The 14823-nt window shown below is 38.2% G+C and overlaps 1 pseudogene; it reads right to left on the reverse strand.

Annotated features, from left to right (window-relative positions):
* The window catches only part of LOC105987285, a 15405-nt pseudogene extending 1944 nt beyond the window's left edge, over positions 1-13461 (reverse strand).
* Between the last annotated feature and the right edge of the window lie 1362 nt (positions 13462-14823).

Raw genomic sequence — 14823 nt, forward strand, 5'->3', positions numbered from 1 at the left:
TCATGTCATGTAGGATGTTGGCCAGTTCTAGAGTCTCCAGTGTCAGTTTATTTTACTCTTCATGTCATGTAGGATGTTGGCCAGTTCTAGAGTCTTTTCCCTTAGATGGCATTTGTTAACTTGGCATAGTTCAGATTTATCTGATTTGCTAATGGATTAATCAGTTCAGCTCCAAGATGGATTAGTAAATGGAATATGAAGAAAATATCCTTATGATCTCTAAACTTAAACCAGAAAAATGAATCAGATCCCTGACTATCATTAAAAACTAAAACAGGCTGGGAAAGTGGCTCAGTGGTAGAGTGCTTGCCTTGCATGCATGAGGCCCTGGTTTCAATTCCTCAGCACCACATAAGCAGAAAAAGCTAGAAGTGGTGCTGTGGCTCAAGAGGTTGAACGCTCACCTTGAGCTAAAGAGCTCAGGGACAGTGCCCAGGCCCAGAGTTCAAGCCCCACCACCAACAAAAAAAAATCCTAAAGACTAAAACTGTTTTGGTATATAGTTTTAGTGATTTTACTATTAAAATTAATTTTAATTAGCTAATAAATTCATAAGAATAGAACATAGGGACAAATGGAAACATAGGAAATAAAGTTAAAAGTTTATTTTAATCAAACCCTATCATCTGTACTTCCACTAATCCATTTGGTCTTCACCATCTCTCCTCAGCATTTATTAGACTAATGTGTTTTCTGCAAGCCTTATTTCTGTATATTTACATACCATTGTCCATTTCTGTGGATACTACTGTAAAATACCTTCAATTTTTTTATTTACTCAAAAATCTTGTAAATCTCCCCATGTTTATAAAAAATATGCTTCCTTCTTCCATTGCAAGGTTTCACCTTCAAGTTTAATATTTACAGTAATTTTCTGGTAGATTTATTTTATGGTGGTTTATAAAGTTGTTTTTGGCTTTCCAAGAATTTTTAAATGTAATCAATTAGGATTTATTTATTTGTATTAGGGATTAAACTGAGGACTTCATGCTTGCTAGGCAGGTGCTTTACAACTTGAGCCATAATTCCACCCTTTTTGTTGTTCTTGTTGAATTTACTTGTTTTATTGATAGGGTCTCTTAAGATTTCTGCTTGGGTGGTCTCAGACTGCTACAATCCTACATTTCCTTTTCTTTTTGTTTTATTTTATTGTAAAGGTGGTGTACAGAGGGGTTACAGTTACATACATAAGGTAATGAGTACATTTCTTGTCAAACAGTGTTACCCCCTTCCCTTGTTTTCTTGTACTTTCCCTGCCCCTCTTGTACTTTCCCATCCCTTTCCCCAAGTTGTAAAGTTCATTTCCAACATAGTGTCTTGTGAGTATCACTGTTGCATTGGTTCACCCTTCGTCCTTCTCACCATTTTGTGAGACAGATCAGACAAATGTATATAGAAGACACAGGGTACCAAAATAAAAAACAGTGACAACAGTGCACAAACCAAAGGAAGAAAAAAGAAAGAACTTCACACAGTACATACAACAAAAACAAAAAAAAGCAAAAATCCCTCTTGTTTCCATATTGGAGTTCATGTCAATTAGCATCGTTTTATATGGTCATATGTATGTAGCTATTGAGCTATTGTGGTGCTCTGGTAGGACTATCCTAGACATACTAATTATTAGAAATGAGGGAAACAAAGGAGCCTGTGTTTCTTTGTGTCTGGCTTACTTCACTTAATACGATTTTTTTTCCAAGTCTTTCCATTCCTTATGAATGGGGTGATGCCATTCTTTCTGATAGAAGCATAGAGATCCATTGTGTATATATACCACATTTTTTTGATCAATTCATCTACTGAGGCATCTGGGTTGGTTCCATATCTTAGCTATGGTAACATTTACCTTTCTTGTACCTTGGATTCCAGGTGTTGTACATTATGTCCAATTTATTTGGAATGTTGGATAAGGTGATGACATGAATTACTACTAGCCATGCCTAAATTGACAAGGAATCACAAAACCTGAGACCTGTTTGGGGAGTATCTGACTAGGAAATGCAAAGGCACTGGATGAGGTTGACAAGAAGCATGGAAAGAAGGCCAGTGTGACTGGTATCTTAAGTAAGAGAAAGAGGAAAGGTGAAGCCATGGAAAAAGAGAGGATGCCAGATCCCATAAATCCTCATGAGGTGTTGAGATCCTTAGTACAGTAGGAAACCATTGGAAGGTTTATACATAGGGATAAGATCCGTTTCATGGTTTAAAAAGATTGCTTTGAGTATTAGGTTGGAAAAAAATTATACCAAGTGAAGTAAGCCAGACCCCCCGAAATAGGCTGTGTGGTTTCTCTTACTTGTAATAACTGTAAATATATGTAATATATATAGAATTCTACAAGTTAATCCAATGGATAGTAAAAGGCAAATAATTATACTTGGACATGATTAATTTATGATTTTTTCTGGGATCTGTAAGGTCAAAATTATTTTCATAATGGGACTAATGGCTTATTTGTCTTTACTATTACTTTTTACAGGGTACAGAAATTTGATTTGGAAATATTTTAGGGGGGAAAGGAATATAGTTATTTTTCATAAAGATATATTATCTATTTTAGCATATAATAAGTGGTTTCTCATTTTTTCTAATGATTTAACACATAAGTATTTTTTTTTTTTTTTTTTTGCCGGTCATGGGGCCTGAACTCTGGGTCTGGGCGCTGTCCCTCAGCTCTTCAGCTCAAGGCTAGTGCTCTACCACTGGAGCCACAGCGCCACTTCCGGCTTTTTCTGTTTATGTGGTGCTGAGGAATCGAACCCAGGGCCTCATGCTTGCAAGGCATGCACTCTACCACTGAGCTACCTTCCCAGCCCCCACATAAGTATTTTTAAATTAATTAATTTTAATATTGACACAGTAAATATACACATATAAAATCTACATAAACAGAAGTTCCTTAGGAGCACTTGAAAAATTTTAGAGTCAGATGTGTGTGTGTGCATGTGTGTGAATGTGTGGCATGCATATCTTTACTAAGGGTTAAATCCAGGGCTTTGCACATGCACAGTATATGTTGTATCACTGAGCTGCACCTCTAGCCTTATCAAAAAGTGTAACAGACAAAAGAATTATGTGCACATGTATGCATATGTGTGCTGGTACTGAGGCTTAAACTCAAGGCCTTGTACTCTTACTTGGCTTGTTTTTTTCCTCTCTCTTTTTACTAAAAGCTGGCTGCTGTACCACTAGAATTACTTTTCAACCTAGGCTGGTTTTGGACAAGAAGCCTAAGTTTCAGCCTCCTAAGTAATAGGATTACAGGAGTGAGCTACCTGCATCCACCTACAGACAGATTTTTGAGAATTGTGTATTGTGATTAAAAATTTTGAGAAGGGTGTGTATGACATGGTATTTCATCAGACACTAAAGCTAATATCAATTTCATGAATTACAGTTATATACTGCACATTGATGAAATTAGACACACACTATTTTAAAGTTGTTTTGTGCAGAAAGACCTAACATTGCATAAAAAGGAGGAAAATGGTCTCCACTAGTTTTTGTGTAAATTAGGAAAAGCTTCCTTTTCCTCTAGACATTTTACTGCCATCTACTGGAACTTAATTGTAATAGATGCATAAATCTAGTAGTTCTAGTGTGCATGGTGTCCATAGATTTGTGCAATATACAACTGGTTATAGATACCTTAAGGGCCACTGGCAGCAGTTTTGAACTAATGTGAGACCCTGAGGTGTTAGAACTAGTAGTATGAGCAAATTTGTAGAGGTGAGATGAAACACAGTGAGCTCAGACAGCAAGGACAAAACAATAGGAGAACACAATTTTTGTTAAGAACAATGGGAAATAAAATTTTAGGCAAAGTAAGATCAGTCTATTGGGAACCCTTTGGAATTTAAAGTAGGCAGCAGGTAGTTTAAGTTTTTTTTGTTGTTGTTGCTTTTTGGCATGACATTGTTAGAAATAGTCTGCAGTGCTCCAAAGATCAGTAATTGGCAGGCTGCATGGATGGATGGATGGATGGATGGATGGATGGATGGATGGATGGATGGATAGATGGATGGATGAGTGGATGGTAGATGACCAGATGGCTGGGAGCAAAGTGGTCCTGAGAATAGGAGGGCATGAAAGGAGACATCACATGTCTTCATATGGTTCTCCTTTTTTGCAGACCATTAGAAGGGAGTCAGATAGTTATTGCTTTGAGTTTCTAAGGAGAACACTAAGATTTCTATTCCTGAGGAAGGGGGTGAGGTTAAGTTTGATTTTGAAAATTTTGAGGGCACTCTTAAATCAGAGTTTTACTCTGTTGCCCTCTTCTGGATATTGCATTATTGCCCAAATAATTGTTCTACTGGTGTTTAGTTATGCAGGTTGAACTACTAGTGTTTAACTGGGGCACAAGGGAGAGAGAAAATAAATAAAATGGTCAGATGAAATCCTTGTGTTATTCAGGTTTTCCTTGCAACGAGAAAAATTCCTAATACAACTTAACACAGAGAAACAGTCCTTATCCTGATATTTACACCTTTTGAAATTACTGACTTTTTCTTTCTTCCTCCCTTCCTTCCTCCCTTCCTCTTCCTTTTTTCTTCCCCCTCTTTTCTCCTCCTTTCTCTCTCATTTTTCTGCATAGCAAAAATGTATTTTCACTTTCTTTAAAACTTTTCCTTCTCTCATGATATCTCTGATTCCATTCTTTCCCAGCTTTCTAAATAACATCTACTGTTTGACTTCCTTTCTGCTTTGTCTTTAACAAGGTCTTGTCCTGGCCATTTTTTTCTCATTAAACATACTCTACTTGAGTAATCTTGCACACTTACCCATAGCTACTCATTATGGTGGATACTGTTAAGGCTGACTTTATGATGTCCATTCTTCTCAGACTCCTATACAGGTGGCTCTGTCTGAATGAGATATAAATGAAAAGTTACAAAGGGTTTTAGGAAGCTTTGTGTTTTCCTGATAGAGGCACCTTTTTTATTCTTTTTCTTTCCTGGATACTGAGGTGGGGCTTAAAGGTACCTAAGGAAAAGGTACATAAAGAAAACCTCATGCTAAGGAGAGTGAAGTAGATAAATCTTGGAAACACCGATGATATCATAAGCCTAATATTTCATCCCTGGGCTGCCTACTTCTAGACTATTCTTATTTATGAGATAAATATTTCATCTTTTGCTTTCCTCGGTTCTTTAAGATGCTTGCTCAAGCATACGTGATAGGAACCTACTTTTCCATCATGCTCTCTATCATGCTGGGGGGTGAGCACAATAGGACTAAGCACCACAGGAGTAAGAGGAGGTCTCCAGCTAGACTTTGATACTAGGCAACTTGCTTTTCTATCTTGATTTTCATCACCATGTTGCCAAGGGAGAAACTGAAGGAGAGGGAGGTCTTCCTGGCCATCTTTGCTGGTATTCATTCCAAGTCAGTAGTACAATAAGATGAGGCTTCAGCCTGACATTGGACTCCAGATCCCAGAAAACAAAAGTTGACTTTCACCTCTGTTCCAGAACATTTGTGATGGCACAGGCTATAAGCTGCACCTGAAGTAGAGATACAACATCATGTCTATAGTCCACACATTCTCTTTTGTGGGGCCTACTGTAGAAACATGGCTGTAGTGGCTACCACTGTCTATCTGCTTGTTGTGAGTAGTAACTCAGGCTTGCAAATCCAGCTAGGTTTTTTCTTCTTCTTCTTTTTTTTTTTTTTGTTAGTCGTAGGGCCTGACTTGGGCCTGGTCGCTGTCACAGACTTTTCTTGCCCAGGCTGGCTTTGAATCGTGATCCTCAGATCTCACCCTCTTGAGTACCTGAGTAGCTAGGATTACAGGCATGAACCACGGTGCCCTGCCCAGCTAGTAAAGTTTTATTGAGTCATGAACCCATTGATTCCAGTGATTCCAGATTTCACCTTTTCTGTAAAGAGAAAGTCATTTGAGGGGCAGAATACCAGAGGGATGGGAAGAAGCTCCTGCACTTATCCATGAAGCCCTGCCCAGAGAAGGGTGGTGTGAGTGAGAAGTTTTTGAAGAGACAGGAATGCAAGCAGGACCTAGGGACTGATGGCCAATGGTCAATGTCTCATTCTAGGTCCTAGCATTAGATCCTTAAGAGTCTGAAGGCCGTTGATATGAGGAAAAGAATAGTTTCTCAGAAAGTATAGAAGTCTTGTCTTCACACCTATGGTTTTAGAAAATTAATGGAGCAACATAATTTGGAAAAAGGTACATTCCAATAAAATATGGAAGTCCGCTGTACTTCTATGCTTTCATATAGCTGAACTTAAAAATGTTAAACACAGATTGGACTTTGAGTATGGAACGTAAAACGTGTATTAAAAAAAAAAGAAGCTGGGGTCTCTGCAATAGTTCTTGGCTGTCCTTGGATGCCCTCTTTGGCTCTGTTGATAGGTCCATATCTGTAGTTCTTAAGGAGTTCAAAAAGACTTCCAGTGAGCAAGCCAGTATTTCCTCTGGTTTACTCTTTACTGAAGTTTAATTTGTAACACTTATTCTCACATTTTGTTTTTCTTCCTCTGCCATATAAACTATTTTTTGTGTTTATTTATGTCTTATTTTGACAGCAGCATCAATACTGAATCTTCAAAAAAAGTGAAATCTGAGCAAGGGAAGGGGTCACATTGTCCAAAAAGGAAGTACCCTTTACCTGGTTTATGTAATGGTAACTCCTTTATACATCACCTTTATTATAACAATACAAAGTTACAAAAATGAAATACTTGAGTTTTCTTTTTCATTTTAGGAAATTTCTGCTTGTTTGACACTATTGATTAATCGAAAGCATTGCTCTCCTTCAGCTTTACAGGCAGTGGCTAATGACATAGTACATGCTCACAGGTATATGTATGGCTTCCTAAGAACACAGGTCTCAGCATTAATTCTCACTCTCTGAAAGCTATTTGCTTATGAGATAATCATTTATACTTTTGCAGATTTATCTCAACAACAACTGGCTTTTTTTTTGCTAGTCCTGGGGCTTGAACTCAGGGTGTGGACATAGCCCCTGAGCTTTTGTGCTCAAGGCTAGCTGGCGCTCTACTATTTTGGACTACAGCTCCATTTTTGGCTTTTTGGTAGTTAATTGGAGATAAGAATCTCCCAAATTTAACTGCCCAGACTGGCTTTGAACTTCAGTGTTCAGAGCTCAGCTTCCTGTGTGGCAAGGATTACAGGTGTGAGCACCAGTGCCAGCAACAATGGTGTTTTTAAAATCATTCTTACAGGGGGCCGGGAAGGTGGCTCAGTGGTAGAGCGCTTGCCTTGCATGCTCGAGGCCGTGGGTTCGATTCCTCAGCACCACATAAGCAAAAAGAAAAAAGCCAGAAGTGGTGCTGTGGCTCAAGTGGTAGAGCGCTAGCCTTGAGCTGAAGAGCTGAGGGACAGTGCCCAGGCTCAGAGTTCAGGCCCCACGACCGGACCCCCCAAAAAAATCATTCTTACAGAAAACCAAATGTTTTCATTTATTAAAAATATTCTGAGCCTGGGGGCTGGGAAGGTGGCTCAGTGGTAGAGCGCTTGCCTTGCATGCTTGAGGCCCTGGGTTCGATTCCTCAGCACCACAGTGGCTCAAGTAGTAGAGCGCTAGCCTTGAGCTGAAGAGCTGAGGGACAGCGCCCAGGCCCAGAGTTCAGGCCCCACGACCGGAACCCCCCCCCCAAAAAAAATATTCTGAGCCTGATGTCTGCTGTTGCAGCTCACAATCAAGTGTTATTTTGTGTGTATGTGTGTGTGTGTGTGTGTGTGTGTGTGTGTGTATGTGTATGCCAGTATTGAGAGCTTGGATGCTATTCCTTAGATTTTCACTCAAAGCTAGCACTCTACCATTTGAGCCATAGCTTCTTGCCTAGCTTTTTGATGGTTAAGTTGTGATAAGAATCTCAGATTTGTCTGCCAGGGCTGGCTTCAAACCACAATCCTCAGATCTCAGCTTCCTACGTAGCTAGGATTATAGCCATCTGGTTCAAGTGTTATTTTATAAAAGAAGTCTTTGAAGGAACAGAAATCCTTTCCAGGAACGTTTTATTTTGGGAAGATGACAGGTCATTTCTCTGTCCAAAGTAAGACAGTAAGTCTTTAATGCCTTTAGAATAAACACAGAGAAAACACACCTAGAACTCTTCTCATTCCCTGAATTGCTCATAAACTTACGGAAGGGATGGACCATGACATCTGGTTTGGGGTATGAATTCTTGCTCTACTACACTATTTGAAGTGAAGCTCAGGTTTCAAGTAGAGGGTAAAGGAGTGGACCAAGAGCTTCATCTTCCTGCTTAGAATAGCTTGGAGGCAGGAATAACAGAGTAAGGAAAACTAGCCTTTCCATGGTTGAGGTGCCAGGTGTTTTGGAAGAATCTCCATTGTATAATGCTTGTGTGGGTGCCAAACCTTACTTTTTTTCCCCCCACACTACAAAATCACTTAACTTACAGTGAGAGAACTAGATTTGGAGCGCAGGCTTAGACCAAGCCGTTGCGCTGAAAAAGGAGCTTGTTCCACATTATTGAAGTAGAAGCATCTGGAGTCTCTAGGAAATACTGCATTGTTGTTGTATGGATTTTTCTAATTGCTATAATGTGTGGTTTAAGGCAGTTGTGAGCCTGGATTGTGACTACTAGTGTACTATTATATTAAGAGAAAGTTTATTGCTTTTTGGACTTTATGGGTTGTTTGTCAAGGGGCCTGCTTCCCAGGTGATGGCATTCCTGGATCCCTGGAGGCAGGGCGGGCACTTGACTGATAGGTTATTGAATCTGTCAGTCCAGTGCCTGGGACTGGGAATTTCCTGTGGATCTGCCCCCTGCACCCACCCATTTAGGCCTGGACCAGCCTAACGACCAGGACTCCATGCCATGTGTGTCTCCGTGATCGTGTCCTGTGTCCTGTCTCTTGGTTATCTCCAGTCATCATGGCATCCCAATTCAGCTCTCCATTGAAGCTGAATTGGCTTGTTGGTATTATTTTTGTTGTTTCTTTACTCTTCAGCATGTTTCCTAGCGATGTTATGTGTATTTGGAGGCTGTAGGCCTTTGTAACAATGGGCTGCCTGTAGCCTGTTAATTGTATAATAAAGACTCCAATATTTCATATTGCAAAATGTGACTTCTGGGATGATTCACCTTACAACACCAGTATTTTTTTTTTTGCCAGTCCTGAGTCTTGAACTCAGGGCCTGGGCACTGTCCCTGAGCTGCTTTTGTTCAAGGCTAGCACTCTACCATTTGAGCCATAGTACCACTTCAGCCTTTTCTATGTATGTGGTACTGAGTCATCAAACTCAGGGCTTCATGCATGCTAGGCAAGCACTCTACCCCTAAGCCACATTCTCAGCATTGATACCAGTATTTTTTTTTTTTTTGCCAGTCCTGGGGCTTGAACTCAGGGCTTGGGCACTGTCCCTGAACTGATTTTACTCAAGGCTAGCACTCTACTACTTGAACCACAGCGCCACTTCTGCCTTTTTCTGTTTATGTGGTACTATGTAATCAAACTCAGGGCTTCATGCATGCTAAGCAAGCACTCTACCACTAAGTCACATTTCCAGCCCCTAGTACCAATATTTTTCTAAGTAACACTTATACAAAGCATCTATGGAAATTTTGTGTCAAATGTATTTTTAAACTAGTATAGCAACACATGCATATTCTGCTGAAAGGATGTAGAAACTTAATTTACACAATAGCAAGTAAAATGTTATCTGCCATGTTTTAAGAAGCTAGTTAAATCTATGCACATGGATTATGTATATATCATATATAATGTCTATGGTCTGTAGATGCTGCATCTTTATTATTCTTAACTAGAAATATATACAAAAATGCTCCATAATGATCCAGTAAATATATATTTACTGAGCCTTAGTTATGGAAAAAAGGTTTTAAGTATTATAAAGGATATTAAATATTCCCTAGGAACCAACAGACAGGACACCAAGTCCCACTGTTCTGTTTATAGGCCCCCTGGGTTGAGTGAGGGATAAAACACTGTGGATGCTTGGATTATGGGGCAGATGTCCTAACATACTTATTCTTAGGCTCAGCTCATTGACTGAGGGGTAACGTGGTGGAATGCAGACTGGTTGAGTGGAACCCCAAGAGAGACAGATGGAGCTTGCAGTGTGTAAGGACTGCTCTGCCACTAAGGCAGAAGACTAGAGTTTCTACTACATCTCAAATTATTTCTACTATCTCCAAAGCTTCCTCTATGACCCATAAAGTTGCCAGATCCACTTGCATGACCTCTTTGTGACCCAACAGACTGCATCTCTTATTGAAAAAGGGCCCCTTTCACTTCACAATTAGGCCCATTAACAGTGTGATATTTCTGAACAATTTTATCAACTGTATCATGATCGTCAAAAGTTACAAAAGCAAATCTTTTTTCCACTGTCTTCCATAACTTCCATAGTTTCAATCTTGTCATATTTTTCAAAGAAGTCTCTCAAGGTATATTCTACTGTATCTTTTTTAATACCACCACCCATTTTTTTCACTATTAGATGGGCTCCTGGTTTCATAGAATCCTCTAGAAACCACTCTGATTCTACAACATGCTTATCAACCTTGTAGGGTCTAGCACACATTGCTGCATCTACCTCTTCAAGAGTAAATCACAAAACTGAAGCCCCTGGATTTCTTATTACCACAATCTGTGAGGGTGCCCCACTTCTCAAAATGTTTTCTTAAAGTATCATCTGTAATTTCAGAGCTCAGACCAATAAACAGCTTCCTCAGTTGCTCTGGTTCCTTTGGATCATGCTCTCCATTTTGAGACTGGACTTGCTTCTTCCAACTCAAGTTCAGTAAGGGACTGAGAGCTCCAGAACTTTTCTAATTCCCATTTAAATTGTTAGGAAGGTTGGCGTTACTAGTCAACCTATCTTCCAACAGAACTGAGTAAATGATGCAAGTTGTTAATAGATGGGTACAACTAGCTCTGCTAGTGACTGGTTTTTCTTTAATAAAGTTGCATAAACCAAACCAAAACAAAAACAGAAACTGGAGGCCATCTATGAATGAAAAAGCCAACTGGTCCTGATTTCAATCCTCAGTTTAGGTACAAAGAAAAGCATCAAAATGCCTCAGTGAGGTTGCAGTGATGAGTCCAGTACTGGGAGTCTGCAAAACAGAGAAAGCTGGCAAGCAGGGCAGGGATCAAGATTGGTTACAAAGAGAATAGAGAAAGAGGAACTAAAATAAGCCAGTATATGCTGAAATGTTAACTCATGTGCAAAGTGGGAAACCTTGAATGAATCCTGTCAGTGTTTGGTCAAATTGGAAGATTGGTATGAACTTAATATGTTCCTTAATTATAAAGGAAAAAATAACTCACACATGGTATATTTATATGTAGGTGTATGCATTTAGGCTTACATGCCATTATTTATGTGCACAAAATTGTGTATATACATGCATATATTTTTGTTGGAAAGGCCTGGATGCAGTGACATCCAGTAGCAGTGAGATCTTAGATTTTATTGTTAGTTTTTGTTTTTTACGTGAATAACATTTAACGTGATCACTGGATTTGGGTCTAACTTTTTCCTATTTGTTTTCCATTTGTCCCACTTATTCTTTTCGGTTAATAGAATATTTCATTTTTTTAAACTGACATAAAACCATAAAGTTATACATCTTAATGAGGTACATAATTCATGATAGAAGTAGAAATTGGATTTGAAAGACAGTTTTCATCAAAGGAAGAAAGAAGTAAAAAAAGGGCTGATCCAAGGATAGTAGCAGACAAATGTTACAAGTTGAGATGAAAATACAAATATGTTCTATATGGCTAAGGACATAGAAACTCTCAGAAACTCTTACTTATTGGTCAAATCTGGGACCATTTGAGCAAATACAGGATGAGATATGATAAATGAGAGAAATCTCTTCCCAAGAGGAAAATGCCAATTAATATAGGAGGAATGAGGGACATGAAAAAAATCACCATCTGGCAACTACCAAGCATACTAATCAAGGGAGAAAGCTAAGAGCAACAAGCTAACATCAGGAATATGATATTTATGTCATCCCAAAGTAGTGTTTCCACAGGATATTTTATATATTGAGTGTAGAGGAAAAAATAACCATAAAATGATGATCACAGTAAATAATACCAGAACTGGGACAGGACTATATTCCTCTTGTCATCATGTCCTACGCATCACCTCTGTGATGCTCCAGCTGAAACTACACGTTCTTTTTTGGTCAGTTGTAGGGCTTGAACTTGGCCTGGGCACTGTCCCTGAGCTCTTCAACTCAAGGTTAGCACCCTACCACTTTAGCCTCAGCACCATTTCTGTTTTTTCTGAGTGGTTTACTGGAGATAAGAGTCACAGACTTTCTACTGTTTGGGCTGGCTTTGAACTGTGATCCTTAGATTTCAGCCTCCTGAGTAGCTAGGATTACAGGCATGAGCCACTGGTGCCTGGCTAAAGCATTCTTTTTTTTTTTTTTTCCTGGTCATGGGTCTTGAACTCTGGGCCTAGGCAATGTCCCTGAGCTCGTCAGCCAAAGGAAAGTGCTCTACCCTTGAGCCACAGCGCCACTTCTGGTGGTTTTCTGGAGATAAGAGTCTCACCGACATTCCTGTCCAGGCTGGCTTTGAACTATGATCCTCAGATCTCAGCCTCTTGAGTAGCTAGGATTACAGCCACATGAAATTACATGTTCTGAATCTAGTCAGCACTAGATTCTAGGAAGCACTAAACAAATGGAGTTTCTATAAAGCAATAAACTGTACTTAAAAAAAAGGGGAAGAACTAAAGAACAGTTCTTGATTGATACTAATAAAAAATGACAACACCCTGTGATTCAGATTTTGATCCACTTGCTATAAAGACAAAACGGGGCAGCTGGAGAAACCAGATGAGGGTCATTAGATGAAGACTACAAAAGAATTTTCCTGTTCTTATAACTTTATTCTTATAAAATTTCAAAAAATCAAAGCTTACAACTTTGTTAAAAACTTTTATTTACTATAAAGACAAAACACCAAAATAGGTACAAATACTATAAAATTGGTTCAATGGGGTAAAAATTTTAATTAAAATATCTTGATATATTTAAAATAACAAAGGATACATTTAAGCCAAATTTTCTTAACCCAGATTTTTTTTTTTTTAACATTTGCTTACACAGTAAGGTGCTAATAGAAGTTAGCCCTTAAGCCCTGGAAGTCTTAGGAATCATAGTCACACAGCAAATATAATTTCATTGTGAAAGTGAACTTTGGTAGAAGAAAAACTATAGGACACCTGAGGTAGTAGAAACTGGAATAAACAGCAGTAGACGTTATTTACATCTTGAGTACCAAATAACATTAAGAACACAAAAATAATTACACAATACAAATTTCAGTCCAGCTTTGATCCAAAGAAAATAAAGAATATTACATCACATTTGCATTGAAAAAACAAAAACCACAATTACCAGCAAGCTGAGGGAACTGCAAACAAACTCAAACACAATGGATTTTGACATCTACGGATAGCTTGAGTTTGAAATGTGGTGGGCATGGTAACTACAAAGTAATACTGATTAGCTGAGGTTCCTCAGTTTATACAGTTTACATTTCTGTCAGACACAGTATTAATCTGACCAATGATTTTCCAGTACATAAAATGGCAAGAATATATCCTTTAAAGCTTGCACATGGGAGACTTGGAAACAATCTTATTAGAATTGTGAAAATTCTAACTAGCTAAAAAAGAAAATGAAGTCAAGTACAATACATTTAGAGCTAACAAACTTCACATTTCTGTTCTATTTTTAACTCTTCAAATATTGCCAATCTTCCAAAACAAAGGAATGTAAAATTTCATTAAGAAACACATTCACATAAAAACAAACTGCTTTTTAAAAATTATATGCAATATAGACTTGTAAACTTACCTGTAACTTATTTTACTTCCAATTTGTGTTGTACATTTTAAATGTACTCTATATAGCTTATTTAGTTTATCCTGAGTCTTTGAGAATAACCAATTCTGTTTCACACTGGCTTCTGAAGAGTTAAAACTTAAACATCTCAAAGTTGTATTTAATAGTTAATCAGTACTTGATTTAAAAGGCACACACATGCACGTATGTGCATGTGCGGACACACACACACATACACACACACACACACACACACACACACGCACGCACGCATGCACACACACAAAAAGAGGTACCATTTTCCTTCAAGATTCCATGCATCTGAATTCAACTCCAGACTAAAGCCACTAAATGAAATACAAGAAATTAGGTAAATGGAATTCATCTTCACTTTTGTTTCTGAACATTTTTTTAAGTTCAAAGCAAATTACTGCTTAGTCACTAATAATTTAAAGTTGAATAATTACGTTAATTTTTTCTTATTAGCCAGGCCTACTATACAGATAAGATGCATGGTAGAAGGAAAACAGTAGTTATGGTACAGTCAATGGTAATGGTGAATGATGTATTGGTACATACAGAGTAAGACTTTAATGGTGTGAAGTTTCTTACAGTTTAGCAAGAGACACTGAAACATTTAAAAAAATTTAAATTTCAATGTAATCATGCTCTTGGTTGAAGTTACATTTAAAAAAAACAGATGGTTTTCAATGAACTTATAGTTAACCTGCACAATAAGAGCAGGAACTAATTCAGGCAGTACTTAATCATATTCCACTTTAAAACAAACTTAAACCAGTATTTAAAATCTCTTGCAAAAGCAAGATACTCAATAAACTCTAGTTCATACCTTGTACTATTATTATTTTTCTGGCTTGAAGAGACTGCCTTTCCCTGAAAATTAAACACTTAAATAAAGGTGAAATGAAAATACAGAACCATAATTTCAAAAAACCCCGAAAT

This window comes from Dipodomys ordii, unplaced genomic scaffold, assembly GCF_000151885.1.
Source record: "Dipodomys ordii isolate 6190 unplaced genomic scaffold, Dord_2.0 Scaffold41, whole genome shotgun sequence".
NCBI lineage: Eukaryota > Metazoa > Chordata > Mammalia > Rodentia > Heteromyidae > Dipodomys > Dipodomys ordii.